The sequence below is a fragment of the Protopterus annectens genome, chromosome 1.part1, assembly GCF_019279795.1.
Source record: "Protopterus annectens isolate FY-2018-M chromosome 1.part1, PAN1.0, whole genome shotgun sequence".
Classification (NCBI taxonomy): Eukaryota; Metazoa; Chordata; order Ceratodontiformes; family Protopteridae; genus Protopterus; species Protopterus annectens.
This window is the reverse complement of record NC_056726.1, coordinates 1734686426-1734700718: the sequence shown is the minus strand read 5'-3', so window position 1 is coordinate 1734700718 and position 14293 is coordinate 1734686426.

Here is a 14293-nt window from a genome sequence, read left to right as displayed (position 1 = left end):
TGTACTTGGAAAAGTAGATGCCAAACAAGAGTGGGCCCAGGACTGAGCCCTGTGGGACACCACTTGTGACAGGCTTTGAGTCTGACATGGCGCCAGCAACTCTGACCCTGTGGGTTCTGTCACTCAGCCAGTTTGCAACCCATCTTGTGATGTATGGGTTGACATTTAAGCTGATGAGTTTTTCAATGATACCCGAGTGGGGTATTGTATCGAAGGCCTTAGCCAGATCGAGGTAGGCTGTATGGACTGCCTTTCCCTCATCAATGGCTTTGGTGACTGTTTCAAAAAGTCAACCAAGTTTAAAAGGCATGATCTGCCTTTGACAAAGCCAAACTGGGTTGGATCCAAAGTCTGCAAATTCCCTATGTCTTTATTTATGAGGTCCATTATGATCCTCTCCATGGCTTTGCAGATAAGGCTTGTCAAGCTAATGGGCGGTAATTTCCAGGGTCGGTGGAGGCACCGCCTTTGTGAAGTGGTACCATAGTTGCAGTGCGCCACTCCTGGGTGCGTATCCAGAGGTAAGACTTTGATTAAACAGCTGTCCTAGCTGTGGGTTTAATTCCTCATTGAGTTCATGGAGCACACAGCCGGGGACACCATCAGGTCCCATGGATGCTGTGTTTTTGCTTTGGAGAGAGCATTTCTCACTTGGGCTGGAGATGTTTGGGGGCTGCAATCGTTTGGTATAGATATCTCTCCTTTTGGGGAGGGGAGAAGTTTGCACTGAACCTGTCAGCCAGTATGTTGGCAATGTCTGTAGGATCAGTAATCTTCACATCATTTTGAACTAGCTCTGAGCATATCTGGGAGTTTCCTCCCAGGTTTCTAACATAGCTAAAGAAGGCCTTATGATTGTCTTTTGAGTCTTTAGCTATTTTTCTCTCGAAATTTGCTTTGGATGATTTTATGAGAGCTCTTAGTTTTTTACTTATAGTGATCAAGGGTGTCTTACCTTTTAAGGATTTTGCTCTATCTTGTAGTAGCTTCCTCCTTTTGTTGTAGAGTTTGTTTATGGCTGGGGTCCACCAGACTGGACGCTTGCCTTTGGTACAAAGAGTCTTTGTTTTGCTTGGGATTGCCTTATCCATGCAGTCCTGCAAGTGCTGGTAGAAGGCATTTGTAAGTGATTCAGCGGCTTGAGTGCTGTTTTCTGCCGGCTCGGGGGCCTTAAAGGAGACCACACTAGTCTTTAGAAGTGTGAAGTCGGCTTTTGAGAAGTTCTTTACTGTGGTCTTTTTTATTTCAGGAGGGGGTGGGATGAGGACCTCCAGCGAGATTAGTTTGTGGTCTGATCTCACCAGTGAGGGGTACACCTCCGGTGTTGAACATTGTGCTCCCATGTTCGTGATGATGAGATCAAGTATGTTATCTCCTCTTGTGGGGATGGTGACTAGTTGTTCCATGGCATTTGAGTTTATGAATTCCAGGAACTTTTGGGCTAGGGTGTTTGGGCTTGAGTAGTGTTCCCAGTCTATATTAGGGTAATTGAAGTCACCTAGTATGATGGTGTTTGGTGATACATTTATCCCCTCTAGTGTTTTCAGGAAGGCCATGTGAGGTTCCTGAGTTTGTGAGGGTGGCCTGTAACATGCTACAATTTGCAGAGCAGTCTTGCCTATGGTTAATTGCACCTGGATGGTCTCCGATGCATCGTGCGTTGCCACCAGTCTTGAGGTGTGGGTGTCCTTGATGAATATGGATACCCCCCTCCTTTCTTGTTATTGTCCGGATTTTGGGGCCGCACGCATGATATGAGGTAAAACCTGATAGCTGGGGTGCTCCCAGGAGCGTTGAACCAGGTTTCTGTCACAGCACAGACATCGATGTTCTCCATACTGAGAAGGGCCTCGAGTGCGTGCATTTTGAGATTTAGACTTCTGGCATTGAGCAGCATTACCCTTAGTTTTTTTCCTTTTTTGTGTTCTAGGGTGGTAGGTTTAGAATTTGAGCCTTGCCTAAGAAAGGCACTATGGGGGTGGCAAGAGCCTTTGCCAATATCCGGAATCCCAGGGTGGCACGTGCAAGCCGTCCCTTTCGAAGCAGCGTGGCTTGTCCAGCATGTCATCCCAGGCAGACAGACACTGGATCCCCTTTGAATGACACCAGTGTTTAAGCCAATTGTTAAAGCTGATCATCTTATCTCTGTATTGTGGCATCCTTCTTGGTGAAGGTAGGATACTGCTCAAGGTCAGGGTCATACCTGCCTGGGCTACATAATCAGAGAGCTCCTCAATGTCTCTTTTCATGTAGTCCAAGGAGGTACGTCTCAGGTCGTTTACACCAGCGTGGACAATGACTGAGTCATATTTGTACCTGCTGTTGAGAGACCTGAGTGCTTGCGTTATGTGGCGGATTCTAGCGCCCGACAGGCAGCTTACTGTGACCTTCTCCTTACTCAGTCTGGTGAGCGGGACGTCAGTGTGTCTGACTATGGAGTCACCAATGACTAGTGTGTCTGGCATTGTGTTTGGCCTTAAGGGCTGTGACTGTTTGACACTCTGACTGTGAGGTCTATGTGTTGCAGGTGTTGTGTTCTGAGGTGGTGGTTGTTTGGGTGTCTGCTTTGGTGGCCTCTGCTGTTTTGGTAGATTTTTGATCAGAGCCTCCGAGTATGTCTTTGTGTGTTTATGTGTATGATTTGAGGTTGTAATGGTACTATGTGAGACTGGGTCTATAGTGTGTGTGGTAACCTTCTCCTCCTGACTGGTCTTGCCAGTCCTATGTTGAGAGAGCTCAGCCTCCAGTTTGGCCGTATAGTTGCATCTCTCATGTATTTGTGTTTTGTGGAAGGAGGAGAGGGTTGTCTGTGTACATGAGGCAATTGTAACATTGCCTCAATATTCTAGGTTAACCAACTGAGCAGGAGAGGACACTAACAACTGCTCCCTCGACATGCTAGAAGGAATAGACAAAAAAACTTTAAAAAAGATTCCGGGGGACGTGGGTGACCGAGAAATGGGGGGTTTCCTTTTTGGGGTACTATGACAAGAGTGCCGTATCAAGGTAATAAGTACTGTAGGAGCAAGTGCTACGTTTAACAGATAGAGAATAGTCTACTTGGAGTCAAGTAGAGATGATCTCTCTAACTATAGGATAAGCTGATTAGATCAGTAGTATAGTTCGAGGAAGGTAGTTTTAAGGGAAAATTTGAAGAGTGGACTTTAGGTAGCCCGAATAGTTTAAACCTGTTTAACCGGCGCTGCCCTAGTGTGCAACGGTAGCAACTCCGCGCTAAATCGGGCTAAATCACGCTAATGCGCGCTAAAGCGTGCTTTATAGCAGGGGGCTGGAAAAGACAGGAAATGACCCAAAATGGCCAATAAACTACAAGTTACTGCCTTAAACCACTCCTCTGAGGACAAATGAAGGAGTTATGGAAATGACCCCTAGTGGCCAATAAAACTACAGTTTCAAGTCAGTAACCACCTCTCTGGGGGCAGGGAAGCTGCTCAATGTTAGTCACTGCCACTGATGAACACAGAGACCCTCCTTCAGCCCAAGCAAAATGGCCTCACAGAAACTTTCAAACAGTTCAGGAACAGCAAGCCTGTAACTGAACTTTTTAACTCAGAAAAGTGGGAAAAAGCAAGATTTTTTTTGTTTTTGTTTTACAGAGATAGCAGAGGTTCACAAGTAATATCAAGTTATAACAGTGCAGTAAATGACCCCACACAAGAGTGCTAGGTCAAGGACAGAAAATATGCAAGTTTTAAGAAAAAAACGATTTAAAATTAAGTGCAAACAGGAAATTCAGCAAACAGCTTTTGGTTGTGCTCTAAATACAGCTACTAATACAGAAATCAAGTTTAACAAGCCAGAAAATGCTCAAGCTAGGCAGCTATGCAGAAAAACTTAGCAAATAAACAGAGAAAAATACTTAAAATCTCAAAAGTGGCTCCCTTCTTCTCTCAGCGTTTTTTCCTCTTGGAGGGTGCTTCACCAACAGCCAACAAGCCTGAAAAGACGCTCAAACCACGAGGCAACTAGGTTTCAAGAGAGGAAGATGAAGGAGTTATGGAAATGACCCCTAGTGGCCAATAAAACTACAGTTTCAAGTCAGTAACCACCTCTCCGGGGGGCAGGGAAGCTGCTCAATGTTAGTCACTGCCACTGATGAACACAGAGACCCTCCTTCAGCCCAAGCAAAAATGGCCTCACAGAAACTTTCAAACAGTTCAGGAACAGCAAGCCTGTAACTGAACTTTTTTAACTCTCAGAAAAGTGGGAAAAAAGCAAGATTTTTTTTTTTTGTTTTTTGTTTTTTACAGAGATAGCAGAGGTTCACAAGTAATATCAAGTTATAACAGTGCAGTAAATGACCCCACACAAGAGTGCTAGGTCAAGGACAGAAAATATGCAAGTTTTAAGAAAAAAACGATTTAAAATTAAGTGCAAACAGGAAATTCAGCAAACAGCTTTTGGTTGTGCTCTAAATACAGCTACTAATACAGAAATCAAGTTTAACAAGCCAGAAAATGCTCAAGCTAGGCAGCTATGCAGAAAAACTTAGCAAATAAACAGAGAAAAAATACTTAAAATCTCAAAAGTGGCTCCCTTCTTCTCTCAGCGTCTATGAACCTATTAAGTGTGAAATTCAAGCGCATGTCATTATTTGGTGACTTCAATCCTTTGTGATTTGCCAGAAAACTAGATTTTAGGAGGAAGAGACCAAAAATATGAGTCGAAAATCTGGAGAGTTAAGAGGTTGTTGTTTTTATTTTGGCTTTTCCCGGTTAGGGTCGCCACAGCAGAATTCCGCTCCGCTAATGATTGGCAGTTGATTTTTATGGTGCTGAGGTGCCAGCCCAAAGCCCAACGTCTGAAACTGATATGATTTTCTACTGATACTTATGATAGTCTACCAGCCTTGAATTTCACTAATGGTAATTGTTAGATAGAATCTAACTTTTTATATTAATTATATTCTACATACTTAATATGTATTGTGGCTGTTTAAACCCTCAATATTACTCTTGTACTCTAACATGTTCATTTATAAGTTGTATTGTTTTTCCTGTGTATACACTTGTATGCTAATATGTTTTACTTTTGTATTTATAGGTTCATAGGTGTGTACTAGGCTAATGACCCTGGGGCCTTTACAAGCCTAGCAATAGGATTACCCTGGCATAGTGCCACCCGACCTTAGTTCCCAGTGCCTCTGTTGAGTAGAGCCACTGGAGTTATCCCCGGGGTGAATAATAAAGTGCCTCTCTTGGTACTCGAACCAAGAATGTCTGCATGCAAAGCTGGGACTCTAACCACTACACTGTTTATTTGTGGAGTTTTCCTCCTCAGGTCTGCACTGAAAAAGGGCTCTGCTGTCCAGTCGGAGTAACCCAGTTAACAAATGTCAAATAAAAAGAACTCAAATGTTTGTCATTTTTTGGCTTCAGTCCTCGATGATTGTTCCAATAATTTGATAGAAAATCATACCTCTCAACCTCTTAGAGCAAGAAATCTGGACAAAGCCATAAATAATGGGGGGACAAAGGCCCAAAAATAAGGACAATTTTTAAACGTTGCTCTTAAAAACTTAGGAATTGATAGAATGACAGGTTTTACATTAACATGATTTTTTTGAAGGGTATTAAGTCGGAAACTCCTATGTCTGTCATTTTCTGACTTTAGTCTTTAATGACTTGCTAATAATTTGCTGGAAAACCACACAAGAAAAATGGACTAAAACTATGAGGTAAAAATCTGGACATTCTGTGAAAATCTGTACAGTTGGGAAGTATGTAGAAAACTAAAAATTTAATGAGTAACAGGTCAAAACTAGGAGGCAAAAATCTGGATAGTTGAGAGGCATGAGCGAAGGCCCAGGGAGAAAAGCTCCTCAAGTAAAAGAATATGCATGGGTGAGAAGTGACATAATAATATACTGCAAGTACAAATAAAATACCCATAAAGCTTGTAGAATAATACACATATACCATTATTAAAACAAAGTAAAATACAGTATTATTAGTACTGGAACAAGTGTGAGAGTTTAATAATCACTCAAAACACGTCAGAGCAGAAAATTCAAACAGTGGACAGAGTGGAAGACAGGAGGGTGAGAAAGTATTTGTTAGAGGTAATAAGCAGAGTAGATATGAGAGGGAGGAGAGAGAGTAAAAGCAAGACTACCTGTATAAGAAATAAAGCTAAGGAAAATACGATATACATAATTATGAGAAGAGAAGCATCTGAAATTTTAGCCAGCAGAGCAGCAAGTGCAAAGCCAGAAGTCGGAGAGGAATTCTTTTAGTTGCTGCTCAAATAAATTATTATGTATTGCCGTTATTGGTGCAGGGATTGTATTCCAGAGTTTTGCTACACAGTGTGATTACAGACTGACCTGCAGTTTTTGTCAGGCTTATAAGAATCATGTAGATTTTTGTCAAAAGATCAAAGATGACAATTTGGGAGGTGGTGGTATTGCTGAATTGCACTTATAGATGGGCAGGAAGTGGGATCAAAGAACTGAGGTTTTTAAGTGAAGCTGTGTATAAATTTAGTTGGCAAGATAAATTCTAGCCAACTTAGAGTTTTCAGTGCAGAACAGTGATGTGTTCAGTGACTTTTATGAGCTTCAAATTTAGTTACCTTGTAACACTGTTCTAGTTTTGATTTTAGGGTAGCCTGGAGGTTAGTCAAGATGGCCGAACCATACAGCAGAGAGGAGAGTAGGTATGTAGTGGCAAGAGTGGCTCTGGTGGGTGAATTTTTTTTTTTTGCTGTCTATAGCATTTCTTGAGTTTTTTTTAAATATTGCACTGCATGTGGAAGACATACCCCAGATTCACTAACCTTCCATGCAGGACTTGCTTAGTCCTGCACGGAAGTGCCCATTTAGCAGCAGTACGGCAGTGTGCCATGCATAGTAATGTAGGCACGCTGGCCGAAGTGCAGGGGGCATGTCTGAGAGCAGAGCTCTCAGAATATACACGCCGCTGCTATGAAGGACTGCAGAAAGGTAGTAAACAATGAGCGGGACCACCCATAGATGTACGCATACCCCCAGCAACATCCTCCCACATGCATAAGAGCAATAGTGAATAAAAAAAATAAAAGATATGTATTGTTAATGAAATGGACAAGGTTTAACGGCAGGTGCGCGGGGTTGCCCATTGCTTAGCTATGGTTAATGTTGCTTAAGTAGCAAAAGGAGGATAAAAAGCAGGATATGTGCAAATGAAGCAATACAGCAATATTGTAGTGGGCAGAGTGTTCGCCTCATGAGCAGTCAATCCCGGTTTGAGTCTCACTGCAGTACATTCCATTTCCATGTCAAATCACGGTTATGATCAATATATTTAGTTGTATAACCTAATAAATAACATATATGTGTGAACTGGAGTAGTAAGCTGTGTAATGAATGATAACCCCATACACTTGCCAAGTTCACCACCTCCCCAAGAACCAGTAGAATAATACTGTCTAAAATATAGCAATAGTAAGGATAAATAAGCACTAGTAAGCAGGTTCAAGTTTGTTTGCACAATGGTGAGCAGTGCTTACACAGAGCAAGCAATAGTGAGGCTAACCATGTGTAAGCGGATGTCACCGGACGTTAGCAGTGCTTACAGTCAAGCAAACCCACTGACAACTGCGTAAAAGTGCTTGAACCACTCCATATCCAACGGGCCTCGTTCTGGCCAGCAACAAATTAACAGCCCCTGCAAGGCTCAAACCCAGGAGCCTGCACACCATAGCCAATGTGGATTTACCACTAAGCCACCGCAGATGTACATAACCCTGATGTTTCCACAAACACAGCATCCAGCAATACCATTCAACATTACAGGACATGTAGCTAAATGTGTAGATTTCTGTGTGTGTATATATATATATATATATATATATATATATATATATATATATATATATATATATATTTATATGTATGAAACTAAATAGAAATATACCTCTCTCTCTGTATTACATATATATATCTCCACATATAGATATATACATATGCAGACATCCATACATCTATGTCATATATATATATATATATAAACATACATGTATATGGACAGATGTATATCTATAGATATGATGCAGCACATAATGACATACATGACCACAGGCACCGCCAATGGGAGTGAGGGGTCTCAATCAACATACGTGTTACACGTACCGATATCCCCCCCCGCCACAGTCAAACAGGTGAAACATACAAACAATCACACCAAAAAAGTAAACAAACCACTGCTTCCCAAACTACAGGCAGGATACTACCAGTGGGAGAAACATTGTCGACCCGCTAAGTCTAATCTAGAAAAGACAAGAACATCCCTTGCAGGACAACCCAAAAATTTAGGACATATTTGGGTTCCTGTCATTACACAGGTTGACAATGGCAGGGCACAGTATGTTCTCTGACTACAAGGTTGGGAAAGCCTGATGATCCATGGGTCGAGACAACGTATGTGAGGGGTCCCGAGAAGTGCAGAGTGGGCAGTGTGTAGTGGTGTGGTTAGACCGGACCTGCACCCAGAGAAAGGATGATTGCTGCGGAAAAGGAGCGAGGGGGGGGGCGATGGGTCGAGGCGTGCTGGTGTTGGATGGAGCAGTTCTAATCGGACCGCTTCGTGGACGTAAGCAATAGTGTGAATTGGGCAGAGCATTTGCCTAATGAGCAGGCATTCCCGGTTCGCGTCCCACTGCAGCACAGTCTATTTTACATGGCAAAGCACGTTTCTAACCAATAGTTTTGTTGCAAAACCCACTAAATTACACATGTATGAACTAGAGTACTGCAGGAAATGCACATGTGATGTAGCAGTGTCATAATGAACAAGGCACTAGTAAGCAGGTATAAGCACAAATAAGCAGTAGTAAGTATATGTAAGCATTAGTAAGCGTGTTTAAGTGCATCTGCACAGGGGTAAGCACTGCCTACACAGATTAAGCAATAAAGAAGCTAACTGAGTAGAAGAAAGTGTGACTGGAAGTTAGCAGTGCTTAACTCTGCATAAACACATGCACACCCACTTACAACTGCTCATGTTTTGCCCAGCAACAAAATAAACAGCCTCTTCAAGGCTCGAACCTAGGACCCTGCACACCATACACAAAGTGATTTACCACTAAACTATGACAGATGTACATAAAGCTGATGTTTTCAGAAACATATCATCCAGCCCAGTCATGCAACAGTACAGAGAATGTATACCAACATCTAGATGTACGTGTGTGTGTAAATACATTAATATCTAAACAGATAGCTACGCCAACATGGTGCTAGCACAATGGGAAGGAAAGTTTGTGTTTGATTGTCAGTTTACTTCTAAGGTACTGTTCTACAGAAAGTTTGTTGATTACGTGGCCTTACTATGGCGGGGGGGACTGAGAATGAACAAGGAGATTTTATTGACCATTTGAATAGTACTACTAGTTTCTTAACGTTCACTAGTACTGTGTCCTCCTCTGAGATGATTTTTCTTGATGTACGTATAACTAAAGATGAGATGGCTAATTTGTCTACCACTCTCTACCATACAAGTACAGAATTTTGTCTGACATGATGCAGGAAGTACAGAATATTTTATAGTGTTTGCATTCAAGTTATGCCCACCTTACTGACGTGGTTAGTCACAAGGCATCTACATCACTTTTACTAACAGTATTCTATTCATCTAATAATGCTGATGCAGTGCATTTAAAAAAAAACTTTTCCTTTAGATACAATACGGCCTTGCTATCCAGCTGGCCAGTCATAATGTCTTTCTGTGAAGTTACTTCTTAAAGGTCTCATATCAGTTCGAATACAATAGCAGATTCAGACTTTAAATTCACCTCTTTGTTCACTGTTTCACTTTCTCACCAGCTGTGTTCTTATCTTACAGGGACAAATTACTACATCAGGAAAGGAAGATCCAAGGACAAGTTATCTTATCAGGAAGAAGCGGAAGATTTACACATTTTAATTTCCTGACCCAGCAGATAATCACTTATGAAAAGCATAACATTAAGCTTGCTGAGCTGGCAGCTGCCAGGGTCAGGGGTCAAAGCACACTGCAGTTTCAGAAGCTACTTGCATTTACACATGAATTTATCCCTTCTGTTATATGATTAATAGAATAAAATGCATTATAAACTACCTTGCTTTTAAACTAGCATTTCACATATATTTAAATACATATTTTTCTAACATTTTCCCCTATTAATACTTTTTATTCTATTTTGAAGTATGCATAGTGTCATTTCATCTCCTAGCCTTTCCCACTCAGGATTTTCAGCTAGGTGAGTCATTTAATCTATACTTCAGAAAAAGTGTCATCTGAAATCAATCTTTCAATTTCAATATCTTGGTAGAAAGTTTCAGTAACAGATACATCAACAAAATCTTTGATTAATCTTTTCATGCAGGGAATTCCACAGCAAACACATGCTCCTATTAGGAGTATACCCACACAAATAGCAATTAGAATGTTCATTAGGATGGAACCCCACCCCCCAAACAGATTCTGGAAGAAGTCCGTCAGTGGGTTTGGGCCTGATTCAGTCATGGCTGATACTTGCTGAATTACCTCTAGGTGATTATTTATCTCATGGCGATTGTCAGGGATGAAAGCACAGCATTCTTCTTTGATAAGCGCGCACGTACCACCTCTTGCCGCTAGGGTGAAGTCAAGAGCCATCCGATTTTGTAGCACAACAGTTCTCATTGCATTCAGTTCATCAGTCACCAATTCTAGGGCGGAAAAAGTTGCATTACTCATTACTTCGAGAAGTTTTGACAACTTCCTCAGCTCCCAGATAGATATGACTGCTCCATAGGCTGGTAGTATTCCTGCCCAGGATATAACACCGTCACTCAAGTCCATATGAGTCAATTCAATTTTGTCTTTTACTGAATTATGGTCTTTCCAACCAGCTTCGATCTTCCCAACTGGATTCACAGGTTTCTTAACTGGACCTTCAGATTTTCGAGCTGTTTCCCTTACGTTTTGTATCTTACCCAAAGGTAATTCTGCAGTAGGTCTTATTGCTGGAACCAGATAACCCAAAAAACAACTGCCGGACCAATTCTCAGGTAACCATTTATATGCCTTTTTTCCCACAAATAAAATAACGGTTTTCTTCTTTAGTACTAATACACATCAGCCCTGCATGAAACATTTTCTGATCTATATCTGACAATTGTTTAAACAAAACAGGGTTTTGTCATACTTTATTCAATGCTGTTTTCATTGTGCTCAAATATGAATCATAGTTAGTATTACAAACAGTACCTCCACTTTTAACTTCAATGTAACACTTGTAGGATATCGTAATATTACAATTACTCCATCCTACTTGGAGGGTATCGTTTTTAAAAAAGCACACAATTCCCTTTTGTGTAACAGGTAAAAATAATGCTATTTTGTCTTGTGATCTCACAGTTCCTTTGTCGAAAAGTAAATTCTCCCAAGTCTCATTTATCCCCAAAGGGACAGCGGACATTATCAGTCCTCCATATGCTGTTGGTATAGCTGTACAAACCCAGCAATTTGAAATGTTCATAGTCTCTGCATACACACGTTTCATGGCCAGGTATGTGTTAAAATTTGGATGCCAGTCTATAGATGTTTCATCACGCCTTCCCACTTTCACTTGTGTGGTTGAGTGTAGGATGAACCACAGCAAGAGAAAAATTGTCACAATTACAGTTAATAAATGTACACACAACAAAATGATTATGCAACATCTCTGGGGTTGATCTAAACTTCTATTCACTTTGCTTTTGGCCATCTCGGTCTGGTTGTGTATCAGTCTCAAAGTTTTTATCAAGTTGAAAGTTCTTTACCGGTTTACAATGCGTCAAATGAACCCAGGACGTCCTCTCAGCTACTCTGACTGCAGTGGGCATTGCCAACAGAACCTGGTATGGACCTTCCCACTTTGGACTCGCCCAGTTTTTCCTTTTTGTCACTTTCAGCCAGACCCACGACCCTGGGGGCCAAGACTGCTTCCACCGGTCTGGTCTGTTCCTTATCTGAAAAAGAGTTAAACTGCAAAACAGATTTATTCCTTAACAATTTTTTCATATAGTCTGCTAACAAACTGTCAGCCTCCTGCTCTGCAGGCATGAGAGCTTTCCACTGAGGCACATAATATGCTCTTCCAAAAACCATTTCAAAGGGAGTCAAACCCTTTACATTTGGAACCGTTCTCATACCCAGCAGTGCTAAAGGCAGACAGTATATCCAATTCTTTTGGGTCTCCTCTACTAGCTTCCTAAGCTTACTTTTTAGGGTACCATTGTACCTTTCCACCAGTCCTGCTGACTGTGGGTGGTAGGCACAATGGTTCTTTAAGGAGATACCAAAAAATCTCCCAAGCTGGTGAATCGTCTGATTCACAAAATGTGTGCCATTGTCACTATAAATCCTCTCCGGAATGCCAAATCTAGGGATTACTTCTTGTATCAGGGCTTTTGCCACTGTTGCTGCATCTGGGTTTTTGGTTGGAAAAGCTTCTACCCATTTAGAAAACATGTCTACAATAACTAAACAAAACGTCTTCCCTTCACATTTATTCAATTCTATGAAATCCATACAAATAGTATGGAACGGGTATGGTAGTATAGGAAAACTTCCTTGCTTGGTTTTAAATGCTCCTTGTGCATGGTGCTTGTTACAAGTATGACAAGCTGCACAAAATGTTTTTGTGTAGTTTATGTATCCATATGTTTGGAATATTCGATTTACTAACTGTACCATCCCCCCTGTTGAGACATGGCACTGCCCATGGCTCAACAAAGCTGCATATCTAAATAAATTAGACGGCAATATCGGTTTTCTTTCTTTGGAAATGTACAGTCCATTCTCAAAAATTGCACCTCGTTTTACCCATTTTTGTTTTTCTGCTTTTGTAGTAAGCGTCTGCATTGTTGTTAACATGTCTAAATCTAAAATCTCAGAGGGTTGTAATTCCTCATTTAAAAGTAAAGTTTGAGTCTGAGTCCGCTTGCTTTGCAGCTGCATCAGCTCGTGCATTACCTTTTGAAATCTTATCCTGTTGTTTTGTATGAGCTACACATTTACAAATAGCTACTTTGGTAGGTAACTGAATAGATTCTAATAGCTCCAAAATAAATTGCACATGATTAATAGGTTTTCCACTGGATGTAATCATTCCTCTATTTTTCCATTGTTGTGCAAATACATGTACTGTAGAAAAAGCATACTGACTTTCAGTATATATGTTTACACACTTGTTTTTTGCTGAAGTACATGCTCTCGTCAAAGCTATCAACTCTGCTGCTTGTGCAGATAAGTTGTGTGGTAAGGATTGAGCTTCTAAAATTTCAGTGTCTGTAACTACTGCATATCCCACCAGATTCTTCCCTGTAGGACCCCTTCTGCATGAGCCGTCCACGTAATATGTCACCTCAGCATTATCCAAGGGCATATCTGTAAGATCTTGTCTAGGTAAAGCTAACTGTTCAATTTCCTGCAGGCAGCTGTGTGGTGTGCCCTCCGCAGGAATTGGAAGTAATGTTGATGGATTCAATGTCGTACATCGTTCAATTGTCATATGAGGTTGGCTCAGCAGTATAGTCATACATGAAAGATGTCTAGCAGGAGAAAGGTATGCCATTTTCTCTTGTAGTAAAATTATTGCAACTGCATGAGGCACTCTCAATGTGAGAGGGTGAAATAACACCACTGAGTTGCGGCTGCAACTACTGCTTGTACACAGTGAGGCAAAGATCGCGCCACTGGGTCTAACTGTGATGAATAGTAAGCTATGGGGCGTTGCTTGTCCCCATGTTGTTGCGTCAATACTGACGTCATGTACCCTTGCTTACAATCTACGGTCTGAAAAAAACGTTTGTGATAATTTGGAAGTCCTAAAACTAATGAAGAAGCTATCAACTGCTTCAACCTGCAGAAAGCCGTTTCTGCTTCTGTTGTCCATTGTAAAATATCTTGTGCTGCCATTGGTGTCTTACATATCAAATCAGTCAGTGGAGCAGATTCTAAAGCATAATTTGGTATCCAGCTCCGACAAAAATTAGTTGTACCCAAGAAAGACATAATTTCTTTCTTGGTTGTTGGTTTGGGTGCTTGCAAAATTGCTGTTTTTCTTTCTTCATCTAGTATTCTACCTTCATTGGATATTACATATCCCAAGTATCTAACTTGTTTTCTCCAAAGTTGCAACTTACTTTTGTTTACTTTGTGTCCTTGTATTGCTAAAAATTTCAATAATGCTACAGTATCCTCCCTGCACTGCTGCTGGGTGGGGGCTGCTAGCAAGATGTCATCTACATAAAGTAGAATTTGACTACCTCCCGGTGGGGTAAACC